Source organism: Panthera pardus, unplaced genomic scaffold (assembly GCF_024362965.1).
Source record: "Panthera pardus isolate Hobbes unplaced genomic scaffold, ASM2436296v1 HiC_scaffold_13, whole genome shotgun sequence".
Classification (NCBI taxonomy): Eukaryota; Metazoa; Chordata; class Mammalia; order Carnivora; family Felidae; genus Panthera; species Panthera pardus.
Genome location: NW_026526688.1, coordinates 173,977,762 through 173,992,593, shown reverse-complemented (window position 1 = coordinate 173,992,593; position 14,832 = coordinate 173,977,762). Strand labels below are relative to the sequence as shown.

General features: G+C 38.6%; 1 long non-coding RNA gene across 1 annotated transcript in view; it reads right to left on the bottom strand.

Moving 5' to 3' along the window:
• The window catches only part of LOC109246495 (uncharacterized), a 55,233-nt gene that overhangs the window by 35,475 nt on the left and 4,926 nt on the right, over positions 1 to 14,832 (bottom strand). The window contains exon 2 of the long non-coding RNA XR_002071368.2: positions 13,730 to 13,794. This is a non-coding gene — a long non-coding RNA (uncharacterized LOC109246495). The remainder of the gene's footprint in view (positions 1 to 13,729; positions 13,795 to 14,832) is intronic.

Below are 14,832 nucleotides of genomic sequence, written 5' to 3'. Positions count from 1 at the left end.
TAATTAGTGTAGATTTATAATATATTTTAAAGTCAGAAAATTTAATGCCTCTAGCTTTGTTCTTCTTTCTCAAGATAGTTTGGGCTATTTGAGGTCTTTTGTAATTCCAATGAATTTTAGGATAATAAAATTTTTATGTTAAAAAATGCCTTTGTATTTTGATGGGCATAGCATTAAACCTTTGTATCTCTTTAGCTAATTAAAACAAAGTGGTATTAACATAAAGACAGACATATAAACAGTGGAACAGAATAGAGAGCCCAGAAATAGATTCACATGTATACACTCAATTGATCTTCAACAAAAGTGCCAAGAATATAAAATGGGGAGAGGATAGTCTCTTCAATAACGGGTGTTGAGAAAACTGGATATCCACATACAAAAGAATTTAAATTGGACTCATACTATACAAAAATCAATTCAATATACATTAAAAACTTAAAGGTAAGACCTGAAAATATAAAACTTCTAGAAGGAAACATATGAGAAAATCTTTTTTTTTATGTTTATTTATTTTTGAGAAAGAGAGAGACAGAACATGAGCAGGGGAGTGGCAGAGAGAGAGGGAGACACAGAATCCAAATCAGGCTTCAGGCTCTAAGCCGTCAGCACAGAGCCCGACACAGGGCTCAAACTCACGGACCATGAGGTCATGACCTGAGCTGAAGTTGGATGCCTAACTGACTGAGCCACCCAGGTGCCCCAATAAAATTCTTGACAGGAATGTTTGCAATGATTTCTTAGATATGACACCAAAAGAAAAAACAACAAAAGCAAAAATAAACAGGTGAGACTCTATCAAACTAAAACTCTTCTGCACAGCAAAGAAAACAATCACCAGAATGAAAATGCAGCCTATGGAATGGGAGAAAATATTTGCAAGGAGTTAATATTCAAAGTATATAAGGAACTCCTACAACTCAATAGCAAAAACTAAAAAAACCAACAACCATAAGAAACATGTGACTCAACTTAAAAATGGGCAAAGGGCTTGAACAGACATTTCTCCAAGGACACAAATGGCCAACAGATACATGGAAAGCTGCTAAACATCTCTAATCATGAGGAAAATGAAAATCGGAACTACAATGAGATATCACCTCACACCAGGTTATTCTCAAAAAAAAACAAAACCAAAAAAAAAAAAAAATGTAAACAGGTTGTGGAAAAATGGGAATCCTTGTACACTACCAATGAGAATGAAAATGGTGCAGCCAAGATGTAAAACAGTATGGAGTTTCCTCGAGAAATTAAAAGTAGATCTACCATATGATCCACTAACCTACTTCTGGGTATTTATCCAAAGGAAATAAAAATCACTATCTCTAGGTGATATCTGTATTCCCATGTTCATTGCAGCATTATTCACAATAGCCAAAATACGGAAACAACCTAAATGTCCATCAACAGATGAATAGATAAAGAAAATGTGATATTATTCAACCTTAAAAGAAAGGAATAAATCCCATCATATGGGACTACGTGGATAAACGTGAAGGACATTATGCTAAGTAAAATACCAGTTGCTGAAGGATAACCACTGCATAACTCCACATATGTAAGGTACCTAAAACAGTCAAACTAACAAAAGCAGAGACTAGAATGGTGGTTGTCAGAGGCTAGCAGGGGAGCTGTTGTTCAACGGATGTAAAGTTCCAGTCATGCAAGGTGAAGAAGTTCTAGAGATCTACTGTACAACATAGTGCCTATATTGCGCACTCTTAAAAAAATTTAGTAAATCTCATGTTAAGTGTTCTTATCACAAAAGAAGAAAAAAGGGGGAGGCATAAGGAACTTTTGGAACTGATAGATAGGTTTATTATCTTGATTATGGTAATGGTTTCACAGGTATGCCTGTCGTACTCATCAAATTGTATATATTACATATGTGCAGTCTTTTGTATATAAATTATGCCTCAATAAAGCTGTTAAAAAAGCACTTGAGAATGCTTTTAAGAACTCTGAATTTTATTCTAAAGTCATGGAAAAGCAAAATAAAGTTTTTTAAGAAGTTATGATAACATAATCAGATTTGCATCTTTCACCATTTCGGGCTGTTGCATTAAATAAGAAGGGAAATGATATTAACTGGGACTAAAGTCATGGTTCTCAACTGGAAGCATTATTGCTTCCCAGTGAACATTTTATAATGCATGGAGACATTTCTTATCATCAGGACCCAGGGGGAAGGAGGAAGAGTTGCTATTGGCATCTAGTTGGTAGAGGACAGGGATGCTGTTAAACATCCTACAATGCACAAGATGATCTAACACAACAAAGAATGATCTGGTCCAAGATGACAATGGTGTTGAGGTTGAGAAACCCTGGAGTAGGCTAAAGGCAATGGAAATGAAGAGAAGTTATGTATTAGATACTTAAGAGGTAAAATTAATACAATTTAGTGATTAGACAGAGGGGTCAGGCATAAAGAGCAAAAAAGTTTAACCCTCTGGTCAACCGCATCATATGCTGCTTTGACTTCAAGTAGATCAACAATCAACTTTTTTTCCAGATAAGTTGGGAGATGAGAAAGTCACCAGTGACTTGGGAAACGCTGGTTTGGTAAAGCAGTGGGGAGAGTTCAGAGTGGGTTGGGGAGTGAAGAGAAGAAATACAACCTTTTAACAATTCTTTTGAAAAGCTTGACTGCAAAGAGCAAGAGAAAAGAGCCATAGCTAAAACAATATACGGTTGATTTATTATTATTACCCATTACTGCTTAAGAAGGGAGAGATTTGGTATGTTTAAATATTAATATCAGGGTTAAATGTCAGTAGAAGAATACTAAAGATACAGGATACAAAGAGAATAATTGTTGGGGCAAGACCTCCAAGAAGGAAGAAAGGGAGCATGACAAATAAATAAGACGACTGATGGAGCCCACATAACAAACAACAGCTTACTGATGTAGTCATTTTCTTTCCATAGGTGGAGATAGTTGATGCAAACTACGGAGTGAAATCCCTAGGAAACTGAAGCAAGGGCATTGCCAAAGGAGTTCTTGTTTGTTTGCTTTTCTCACTTTGGTGGTATTTTGAATATTAAGGGAAAATAAAAGTCTCCTTTTAGGACTCTCTTCACAGGCAATGTTTATTTAAATTCACTTTATGAGTTGAAGGGATAATAATGTGTTCTAAATCAGTATCTTGTCTGTGGCCGTCAGAAAGAGAAATGACTCCTGCTCATAATTGCTAATATATTCCCAAATGTATTTGGACATGAAGAGAAGCATCACTTTGAAACTTTTCTTAGTGTACCAAAGGGCTTTACAAGGTATATGAGAAGGGGTTAGTGAAGAGGATCGAGAAATCATGGATAAATACCTTCACAGTCCCTTGTAACCTGTAGATTAGCTGTCGGGGAGGGAGAAGGTGGGGTAAAGGACAGGAAGTATGCCACCGACCAGCTACGTGATCCTGAGCAAGTTGTATAATACCTCTTTGTCTCAATTTCCTCATCTGAATAAGGGGAATTATAATACCACTTTCATATGGGTTACTTGGAGGATTAAATGAGATAATGCCTGTAATAATCGTCAAGAAATATTATCATCATTAGAGTGGACAATTTGCCCTTGCCAGTTCAGTGATGTAACCATTGGGTCAGTTTTATATTCACAACGGCATGGAGCTTTACTTCATTCTCTTAAACATCTAACGTTAATTCAAAATCCTGACAATGGGCTTTGATAGCTAGAATAACTGAGCAATAGAGCATTCTCACTTTTGCTCCATAGGGCATTGTCTATCTAAAAGCATCTGCTTAAATCCTAAAGATGAGAGAGAAATCATGAGAAAGAGATAGAAACTGCCTTTGCCTGTTTGGAGGCCTTCCATTGACTGCCCTGATGCTCTGACCTCTCATTTATTATCTCTCTTTCAAGAAGACAGCATGGAGAGGGAAAAACAAAATGCTCTCGATGAAAATATCTGACAAAATGAAAACCTTAGCTTGGAAGTCATCGTCATACACTGAATAGCCACTGTCTTTTGATTACTCAGCTTGGCATTTTATGCCTTTGGGGGGGAAAATGGAGAAAAAGGCTCAGAAGCAGTAATGACAGAATTGGGGTGATCTCTGTTCAGAAGGACACGGACAGGGCAAATGCCATGATCCTTCATTGCTCCAGAACCAAAAACTAATGAGTCTGATTCACCTCTTTGCCTCAAACATGCCTTGGCTGAAGGTTAATCACATTAATTCCTGTGAGTCAACATTCTGCCATGTCATAGGGAAAAAAAAAACAAAAACAAAAACCTGTCAACCATTCCAATAGTTAAAGCCCCATGTGATGATTTTCAAACTTTCCTGAACCATAAGAATCCTGCCATCTTTATATGTCCTTTAGGTTAACTCTTTTCTATCAACAAATATTTGGCTGCTGAGAGTCTAGAAACTAGTGTTTTTGCAAATCATGGGTTTTTAAATGGAGGGGCACGAGCATTGTAAAAGGAAAGAGGAGAGCCAGAGGGGAGAAAGACTGGAGAAAAGGGATATCAGAATTGTGAATGGATGCTTTTGCAGACCAGTCATATCAAGTCTAGAATAAAATAAAGCCCACATCTTCCTCCCTGTTTTCCTCTCAAACTAGCCTTTTACCTAAAAAACATCAGGGCTTACAGGTGATGAGCTCATCTTTAGACCAAAACCATAAAATCCAAATGGGTGTTTATGGGAGTTAGCATCGCAAGCCATGACAATACTTAATTACTACAATGCTGACCTAGACCAGTGCTTTCTCAAATTGCGGTGTGCATACAAATTCCCTGAAGTTCCTATCAAAATGCAGATTCTGATTCAGTCACTTTGGAATGGGGCACAAGATTCTGTATCTCTAACAACGAATTCTATTGCATTCTATTGACTTTGAATGCCTACCAATTGCATTGATAGGTTCAAAATAAAATCACTTCTAATGGTCCACCTCATTATTGCTTAACCTATGCCAGATTTTTGTGATTCAGAATCCATTCCACTATTTCAGGGCATCAGAATCATCCTAAAAGTAAGTTTTTCACAGTGTATTGATGACCAGCTTATGTCCAACCAACCATGAAGATTATTCAGCGCTCTCCAATAACCCAAGTCTTAATTATGAAAGGTTTGTTGAAATGGGTCATTATGATGTATACAGAATTTTTTTTTTTAATTGGACTCTTGATTTTTTTTTTTCTCAGATGTGAATCTTAACTTCTTAAATTATACAATAAAATTTAAGGTGTAAATTTAGGGTCTATTCACGTGAGTATAACATTAACATTTTTTAGTATGGAGTGACATAAGTGACGTAAAAGAAATCTGAAAGTAATCAATGATGTGCCCTTGTGACCAAAGTGGAATAAATGGGTAGGCTAGAGCAAAGGCATTTAAGTATCTTATGCACTGCTTTTAGACAAAATCTCTGGCACCAACAGCATTAATAGTACATAAACAGCAAAGTCCTAGTTTAAAATACCTAGCACACATCAGAGAGGCTAACAGATACTGAAGTTGCTGTAACAGTGTGTTGAATTTAACTGAATTGCAAGGCTATGATCTATTCACCAAAGTCTTTGCCAGAAAAGACCAGTGAGAGGAAAAATACTACCATAGTAGAAAGACTTTTGAATGAGAGGGATGTATTCCCAAAAGCCTCTTTCCTTATAGAATATTGCAGCCACCCTCACTCTCCATTGTCTTTTTGTCACTCTGCCACACCCGGTTAAGTCCTAACCTTAGGTAAACCGGACTGTCTGTCTTCCCAGTACCTGCATTCAAATAGCTGAAATGTTCTGGAACAAATCACATCACCAGGTTGATTGATGGCACTTTCAATTTGTAATTCCCAGTCTCAACGTAGCTCTCAACATCCCTTATGATCTTATCACATTATTCCAATCAGTTTCTGCAGATTCTTTTTGCCCTTCACACTCCTCAGATGACCAACCCCTCCCGTATCCCCTTCACCATCTCTGGATGGCCTTAACAAAACATGGCTTGTTGTTCGGCCAGCTGTCTAAAAGCGAACTGTCCAGGCTTTTATTCAGCTTCCGGCAATTTATCTAAATGCAACTTTAGATATTAACTCCTTATCTGATGCATCATTTGCAAATACCTTCTCCCATTCAGTAGGCTGTCTTCTTGTTTTGCTGATGGTTTCCTTTGCTGTGCAAAAAGCTTTTCATCTTAGGGTAGTCTCAATAGCTTAATTTTATATGTTAATTATACTTGAGCAAATAAATAAATAAATAAATAAATAAATAAATAAATGTTAAAAATTAATGTAACTTTAGGCATATATGTCCTAACAGTTCTGGGCTTCAGGTTTGTAGTAGTAAAATAGAGATAGTAATAGTTCCTCCCTCATAAGTAGTAAGTGAGTCAGTACATGTAAATGTTTTACACAGTATCGGCTGTCAATAAACCATCAGTAAAAGTTTTCCTATGATTCTAATTATATTTTCACAGGAAAGATGAAGCCACTGGATAGAAATTCCCGTAACTTCCCAACCTCATATCAACAAATCCATCTGCACTTTCATGGCCTCATCTAAACCGGATGTCTTCCAAAAGGCCCCACCTTCTGATGCCATCGCATTGGGGTTAGGATTTCAACATAGGTATTTGGGGGAGAACATAAGAATTTAGTCTGTAACAGTAACCTACAACTAAATGACTCCTATTCCCTCCACCAAAAGCCCTCTAGGTAAAAGTTACAATAATTCCTATATTCCTAATTTCTTTTTTTTAATGTTTATTTATGTTTGAGAGAGAGAGAGAGAGAGAGAGAGAACGGAGGAGGGTCAGAGAGAGGGGAGGACAGAGGACCTGAAGCAGGCTCTGTGCTGACAGCAGCACAGAATAGTGAGATCATGACGCTCAGCCGACTGAGCCACCCAGGTGCCCCTGTGTTCCTAATTTCAATGATCATTTCGCTTGCGATCTGCTCGGCATTCAAACATTGACTACCTTTCTCTTTGACTTCCATGACGTTATACCCTCCTGATTTTGTTCCTCTTATACCGTAGCTCATGCCAGAAATGTCACAATATCCAATCACCAAGTCTGATGATTCTCCGCCCTAAATATTTTTAAATGCATCCACTTTTGCTCGTGGTTATTGAATAGACAAAATAATACTCCTCTACCTAACCATCTGAACTATCCTTTTTATTCTCCACATAGCATCTTAAAAACCGTATAGCTCTCCTTAAAGTCTTTCAATCACTATTCATTGTTTTTAGGTTGAAAAGAATACTTATTACATTTATTTTAACTGTATCATAAAAAAAACTCAAATATACTTCAAGGTAGGGAAAATACTATGACACATTCCCATATATCCATCACCTAGCCTTAATAATTGCAATTTTATCATATTTCCTTCCTCTATTTTCTCATTCGTTCAGTTGTTTTTTGATTGTGGTAAAAGACACATAACATGAAATTTACCATTTTAACTATTTTTAAGTGTACAATTCTATGGCATTGAGTACCATCAGCACTACCCGTCTCCTAAAGATTATATTTTTACTACACAACAAGGTTGACAAGCATGAACTGCTCTCCATCCTAGGTCACTAGAGCCAAGTCACTTTGGCCTTTATATAGTTTCTTGTAAGTGCCAAACTTGTTCCTTGCTCAACACCTTCACACATGCTTTTCACCTTGCTTAAAATGCTTTTTCCCCACCCATGTTGCTGGCCAAATCCTACTCACTATTGAATATTCAGTTTATTTTTTTTTTTACTTTTTTTTTCAACGTTTTTTATTTATTTTTGGGACAGAGAGAGACAGAGCATGAACGGGGGAGGGTCAGAGAGAGAGGGAGACACAGAATCGGAAACAGGCTCCAGGCTCCGAGCCATTAGCCCAGAGCCTGACGCGGGGCTCGAACTCACGGACCGCGAGGTCGTGACCTGGCTGAAGTCGGACGCTTAACCGACTGCGCCACCCAGGCGCCCCCAGTTTATTTTTTTTTAATGTTTATTTATTTTTGAGAGAGAGGGACACAGAGTGTGAGTGGGGGAGGGGCAGAGAGAGAGAGGGGGGCGGGACACAGAATCTGAAGCAGACTCCAGGCTCTGAGCTGTCAGCACAGAGCCTGATGTGAAGCTCGAACTCGCAAACCATGAGATCATAACCTGAACCGAACTCGGATGCTCACCCGACTGAGCCACCCAGGAGCCCCTGGAATATGCAGTTTAAACATTAGCTCTTTCTATGAAAATGCACACTAGGCAAGGTCTCCAGCCACATGATCTTGCTATACTCCCTTACTTCTATAGATGGAGGTAATACAACATAGGTCAAGCTCTAGAGCCAGACTGCCTCAGTTTTAATCTTGGCTCTGTATGACCTTGGGCAAGTCACTGTGTCTCTGTGTCTCAATTTCTATCTGCAGAATGGAGATAATAGGACCTTGTCTCTAGGTCATTTTGAGAATTATTTAAGTGTTTAGAAAATGGCTTGGACTTAGGGTTGCATAAGCATTAGCAATTACTACTCTTCTTCAAAATACTTAAGGATTTTGTGAAAGTTTCATTAAATGTCTGTCTGCCGCTATGAAGTCTCTCTTGGTTACCTCTGTATTTGAGAACCTAGTTCAGTGCCTGTTACATATTCCTCAACCAATACTGGTTGAATATTGGTCTTCTCAAATATTTTTGGCTCAGAATATTGTTGTTAAGATCAAATTAAAGGATTAAGAAAGAAAAGAAAAGAAAAGAAAAGAAGAAAGAAAGAAAGAAAGAAAGAAAGAAAGAAAGAAAGAACGAAAGAAAGAAACTCATGAAAACTTTCTAAGCTTTAAGCCCCAATGTGCATCACGATGCTGCTATTGGGAAGTTTAGGCATAAACAAATGATAGTAAAGTGTATTTGAGATGTTAAGGATGCACATATTAAATTGCCATGGTTCATAATATATATTAGTGTATCCCAAAATGAGTTCTTCGAAATGCTAGTTTATGAAGTAGTTAAAAGAAAAAATAGGAACTTTTTACCCTGATTGATAAATTTGGGAAATACTGCAAATAATTGTCCCCCTCCCCCTTTGTAGTTTCACAATATACATTTCCCTGTGAAGCACTGGAAAATAAAATAATTCAACTTCTTTAACTCAGAATTTCATCAGCTTACTTTTTTTCTGTCATAGAACTTTTTTTTTTTTTTCAAGAAAACCTATTAATTAGCCATAGGAACCAAATTTCATTCATAGAATCCAGCTTGATAGAAACTGGGGAAGACGTGATATGATTGTAGCAAGAGCAAGGTGATTGCAGACTCAAGCGATCTAACAATGTTTCAGACACAAGTTGGAATATGAGCCTGGCAATACGGAAAATAGAATTTAGAAAGATAAAGAGAGCATAAAAGCATTTCACAGATAACAAAATGTTAGCCATAGAAATGGAATTAATCTGGTAAATATGGAGCTGAACTATGTCTTGGTATCAAATCTCAACGATCTTGCCAATTTTTCTTTAGGATGTTTAGTAAGAACTGCAGAAGTATCTTTCTTTAAAGTTTCACAGAGAAGTTGAGAATTTAACTAGCATTTGAGGAGGAGTTGGTTGGGTAGGTGGTGTGGAAAAGAGAAGGAAAAATGTAAAGGTTTCCGAGCCTTAGTGGGGGTGAGGGCGGGAGGGGTGGGGGATTGGACAGGCAGATTTGCATTCATTGAGAGTTCTCCACTCAGGCTTTTCTGTATATTTATTGTTAAATTCTAAATTCAGCAATCCTCTAAAGTGGTTATTACTATATCTCTTTTGCAAATAAGTAATCTGGGGTTCACAGAGCTTATGTAATGTGTCCAATAACACACAGCAGAGTTTCAATTGTAATCTAAATTGCACACACTCTTCCCATTATACCACACTGCCTCTTAAATTCAATTGGAAATTAAGCACACACACACTTCTCTCTCTTTTGTTGTTTCCAGTCCTATCACCTCATTACATTCTCAATAAAGTCTCTCTCTCTCTCTCTCTCTCTTTCTCTCACACACACACACACACACCACTCCCCTCCCATGCCTCATCTCCACACAGACACACAGAAAATGTGCTCTTAATTTATCTGAATGTAATCATGCTGTCCTGTATGGTAGCCACAAGCCACATGCGGCTGTTGAGCACTTGAAAGGTGGCTATAGTCCAAACTGAGATGTGAGTGTAAAATACACATCAGATCTCAAAACCTTAGAACAAAAATAAGGTAATAATAATAATTAATAAATTTTATACAGATTATATTTTTAAGGATAATATTTTGAATATATTGGGTTAAATATATGATTCTTAAAGTTAACTTCACTTGTTCCTCTTTCCTTTCTCGAGAAACTGCTAGAAAATTTTTTTTTTTTTTTTTAATTTTTTCTTTCAACGTTTTTTATTTATTTTTGGGACAGAGAGAGACAGAGCATGAACGGGGGAGGGGCAGAGAGAGAGGGAGACACAGAATCGGAAACAGGCTCCAGGCTCCGAGCCATCAGCCCAGAGCCCGACGCGGGGCTCGAACTCACGGACCGCGAGATCGTGACCTAGCTGAAGTCGGACGCTTAACCGACTGCGCCACCCAGGCGCCCCTAGAAAATTTTGAATTACATGTACAGGTTATATTTGTGGCTCAAGTTATATTTCCGTTGTACAGTCTGGTATATAATATCAACATTTTTTTTTTTTTGTCCTTTTGAAATTCTCAAGATTCCTCCCACCATTAGGATTAATCCCCTGAAATGCAAGTCCTCGTAAATGTCTGACACATTAAGCCATTATCTTTTCTGAATGAATTTATCGGAAATTAGCCCAGTCATCTGGAAAGGCCCTGAATGAATGGGGCTGAGGCAGGAGGGAAAAAAAAAAAAAAGATTCAGATAAAATCAAGCCCAGGTAGAGAAGGTGGGGGAAATGAATGGCCTGCTGCATTTGGTGATACAGGAAGTTGGGCAGGTTACCAGAGAAGAAGGGGCTCAGGAAGTTGGAAAGACACTGCAAAATAAAAGAACTGCCGATGTGACAGTGTACCCAGGATGGGCCCTAAACATCCATCTTCATGAGTTCTCTTTTAAAAACTAAAGTTTGGAGGGGCGCTTGGGTGGCTCAATTGAGCATCCAACTCTTGGCTTCAGCTCAGGTCATGATCCCAGGGTCTTGGGATTGAGCCCTGCGTCCAATTCTCTCTCTCTCCCTTTGTCCCTCTGCCCAACTCTTGCTCTCTCTCTGAAACCTACATTTTGCTCTGTAAAAATTATGATCTTTTTTTAAAAGAAACTTTCTTTTTTAATGTTTATTTATTGATTTTGAGAGAACAACATTCCCAAGCAGGCTCCGCACTGTCAGCACAGAGCCCCGTGCAGGGCTCAAACTCACGAACCATGAGATCATGACCTGAGCTGAAATCGAATGGGATGCTTAACCGTCTCAGCCACCCAGGCACCCCTCTAAAACTTATGATCTTAATGCCAAAGATAGACTCTGATCCCATAATTCCAAGGAAGATCTCAGTGCTGCAATCCAGCCAGGGCTTTCTGATGCCCCTCAGACTCATCAAGTGCCATTGATGTTGTTGGGGTTGGACTGGAAGGAGAGTTGTCATGCTTGTGCCCTTAACAAATTACCGGCCCAGTGAGGCTGGCTCAGAGTCTCAGGGCTTGGAAGAGAAAGGATGAATAACGAACAGCAAATAGTGGGGTTTTATTTACCTCAGTTATTTTGAAGAAAATGATCACTATTTCTGATAATAGAGCCTCCCTTGCCATCAGTTTTCAATTAGTTGTTTCATTACACCTATACGTTTATCCCTGATGTGGAAATAGTCTCTGAGGACATATTACAAGCACATACTTATTTAGGCAATTTGAATACTCTTCTGACTGGAGGTGAGAAATCGTGTGTGTGCTTCAATCACAGTTTTAAAATGTTAAAATGTGTAGCAAGTAGTGAAGAAAATGGCACTATTTTAGATTCTTTTGTTTTATGTAACTTAGCATTTAGATATCACTGTACATGACCTCTCAAGTCAGGACGATTTAGAAGACAAAATGCGATTTTTAAAAGCAGGTGAGGGTGGAATCTTATCTTTTGAAATACTGTGTTTATGTAAGTGACCGTATGTTTTGTATGTTGTAAAAATACAAAACTCCATTAAGTGGTGGGAAAATACTGGGAAAAGGGTCTCAGCCCAGTAATGATTAACTGTGTCACCTTGGGTCAATTACTTCATGAAATTTGTTTCTCTCCTCTAAATTGAGGATAATTAAATCTCCCTCTGGAGGTTGGGGTGAAAAAAGCAAATTCAATGGACTATAAGTTACAACTACCACCCTGGAACAGAACAGATGCTAACACCCTCAGTGTACTGCTGCCATTTTTTTTTAAATGTTTATCTATTTATTTGGAGAAAGAGGGAAGAGAAAGAAAGAGAGAGAGAGAGAGAGCAGGGGAGGGACAGAGAGAAAGAGAGAGAGAGAATATCAACCAGCCTCCATGCTGTCAGTGCAGAGCCCGACATGGGGCTCGATCTCACAAATTGTGAGATCATGACCGGAACTGAAATCAAGTCAGATGCTTAACCAACGGAGCCACTCAGGCACTCTGTACTCCTTCCATTTTTAAAGGAAAGGCACTATCTCCTTCACTCAAGGAGCTTCAATCATGAATCAGAACATCTTAGAATGATTCAAACTTTCTTAGTAAATTCCTAAGTCTATTGTCACAGACACAGAGCACCTGTCTCTGGGAGGCCACTCCATCCCTGTTGCCCAGAGGTACTCCTTTCACCTCTCTTGCTTGTGTAGTAAGAAAACAACAATGTTCTCTATCTCAGACGAGTGATCAGTTTGACTCTTGCAACATTTCTATCTCTATCCAGTAGCCCTTCCTTAAAAATGCCATCTTCATTTTGCACTGGAATCTTAACTAGAGAGCCTTTCCAAGACCGTAAGATGATGACAGGACTCGAGATTTTATCTCGGCCTCCAACACTGTGGAAACCTTCCAGCTCTCCTGGAAAGTTATAGGACCACTGATTTCTATTCATTCATCGGGAAAAGCTTTCAAACGGGCAGATCCTTCCAAAAATGGATCCAGTAGCCTCAGGGGATAATAAGTTTCCCATCATTGGAAGTGCTCTGGCAGGTGTTAAAAGACAACATGTTTATTCACTGAGTAATTATTTAATGAGTCTCTACCTTGTGCCTGTGATGGGGTCCTGTGGGTAGAAAGTGAGTAAGAAAGGTAAGCTCCCTGAGTCAGGGTGCTTTTGACCTAGTAGAGGAGACAAATACAAAGGCAAATAATGTTATATTTTGCTAAATGTGTCATAGCAATAATTGTTAGGTTTTAGAAACATGGAGGAGGGCAACTAATACCTAATGAAGACTTCCCATAGGAAAGAACATCCAAGTAAGATCTACAGGAAATATGAAGGTAGAAAGAACAGAAGAAAACATGCTTAGACAAAGAAATAGCATTAGAAAATCCCAGAGTGGAGAAAAAAATAAGGCTCCAATAAACAAACTGTAAGTATGAAGAGGACCAAGGAGGTGGGGGGGGGGGGGGTGGCTGCGGAGGCACCTGTAAAGATAAACAGGAACCAGAACAAGGACATTTAAAGGGTCATATACACACATGGAAGAGCTTGGGCTTTATTTCCAGGGAAGCCAGGATGCACAGGTGTTTTTCCACAGATCCTGTGCCTGGGGGGTCTGGCTGCAGCCCTGACGTCAGAGGGCTGGAATGGAGACCTACCTGGCTCATGTCCTTATACCTCCAGTCCAGGGGAGGGCTCTCTCTGAGGTGTGGGCATCTCTGACCTGGGAGTGTGAAGGGAAAAAGGAAGTTGTTCCAAACTTTCTGAGTTTTGCTTCTTCCATTATCATTTCTCTTAAAAAGCCAGAGGAAAGGAAATTTTCCAAGGAGCCCTGACAGGACCCATAGGAAAATGAATGACTCATCAACCAGAGATCTATTTAGTGATTATCAATGTGCAAGGAATTCCTTTACAAAGAATCCATTGGCACTCCGATAAATAAATTTTATTTATTTAAATACTGGTAAAAGAAAAATAAGAAAAGAAATAAGAAAAGAAAAATAAAAAAGAACATTTGAAATAAGTACTACAGAAGAAAAAACTCCTATATTATGCACCTTTCCAGGAACAGATACATTCCTCCCCAGCCCCCCATCTTCATAGGCACAAAGACATAAAAAATTTCTAGTGGAAAGAATGACTCAATCTTTTTTCTGTAAATGACTAACTTCTCATTAGTATAAAAATAGCTAACATTAGTTGAACATTTACTTTGAACCAGAAAGACATTAACTGTTTTACACACATTGCTTTATTTAATCCTCCCATGACTGACAGGTAGGTAGGTATCATCTTTATTCCCACTTCATAGATAGTAAAACTGAGGCTAAGAGGTTAAATGACTCACTCACCATCACAGAGCTCACAGTGATGGTACCAGGGATCCAGACTCAGAATCTCAACCACTACACAAGGGTTTCAACAGGCAGAATTCACACCTGCATCAACAACATCTAGGGTACTTGTTAAAAATACAAATTTCTTCAGGTCCACTCCAGGCCTATGGAATCAGAAATTCTCCATAGGGGTCAGGTCTAGGGACCATATTTTAATCAGGTACCCACGGCGATTCTTAGGGACACTGAAGTTTGGAGAAACACTCCACTCTCTACGCCATTCAGAAGGACTTTAATTGATAAAAGTAACTGTCCCAACCTTCCAGGGGGGAAAAATGATCTAAGGGAGGAACATTAGCTTTTGATATCTTTGAGTATGAATGCTCCCAGTAGTAAAACTGTCAGATTGGTAAAGTGAAATCTAG